Source organism: Rhagoletis pomonella, unplaced genomic scaffold, assembly GCF_013731165.1.
Source record: "Rhagoletis pomonella isolate Grant_MI unplaced genomic scaffold, Rhpom_1.0 Rhpom_scaffold_00001, whole genome shotgun sequence".
Taxonomy (NCBI): domain Eukaryota; kingdom Metazoa; phylum Arthropoda; class Insecta; order Diptera; family Tephritidae; genus Rhagoletis; species Rhagoletis pomonella.
The window spans coordinates 43,350,612-43,351,508 of record NW_023458555.1 but is presented as its reverse complement, the minus strand read 5'-3'; positions in this window follow the sequence as shown (position 1 = coordinate 43,351,508).

The window sequence follows — 897 nt, the reverse complement described above, 5'->3', positions numbered from 1 at the left end:
GCATTACTTCGTTTTTCTCATATGCGTTATTTCGGTTTCAAACGAAAGTGTGCATGTATGCATTATTTCGGGTTTTTTCATATGCATTATTTCGGTTTTCAACCGAAACTGTGCATATATGCATTATTTCGGTTTTTGCGATGCATTATTTCGGTTTTTTTCATATGCATTATTTCGTATGCACAGTTTCCATATGCGCGTTCCTTATCTCCCAGAAATAGTCAGAAAAAGTCCGAAGTAGTCAGATTTAGTCCAAAAAGCGTTCCTTAACTCGGAAATGACAGCAAAAATGAGAGAGCAACAGTCAGTGAGAGCGACTCTCATCAGTCCGAAGTAGTCAGATTTAGTCAGAAGAATTTTTTCTGGCAAAATCCTGAGAAGTGTCAAACTCAACTGAATTTAAATTAACGGAAATTAAAGAATACGCGAAAAGTGAGAATAATCTAAAAAGTAAAAGAAATGAATTGAAATTGGAAGAAGGCAAAAAATAATTGATATAGCAAGTATTTATTTTGCTTGTGCATGTGTGAATGTGTTTTGTACATACATTTCTGTGCTTATTTGACGTTAGTTTTGTTGTTGCCATTCTTTGGACTAAAAATTTGGTTTTTTGCGTTCCTTTACTTTTCCTGTTACTCTCTTTTAGTGAGCGCATTTTGCTTACGCTCTGGCATTTTGACACTTTTCAGATTTTAGTCCAAAAAGATAAGGAATGAACCTCATATGCACAATTTCAGGGTGGCCATCGAAGTTGGTGCTGCCAGACGATTTAAACAATTGGGCAATTCACAAGGTGTCGTATTTGTTGTGTTTGTCGTGAAGTCATGATATTTCATGACAGTTGTAAAAATGTTGTTATTGTTTTGTGAAGAAAAATAACACATGACGATACAACTC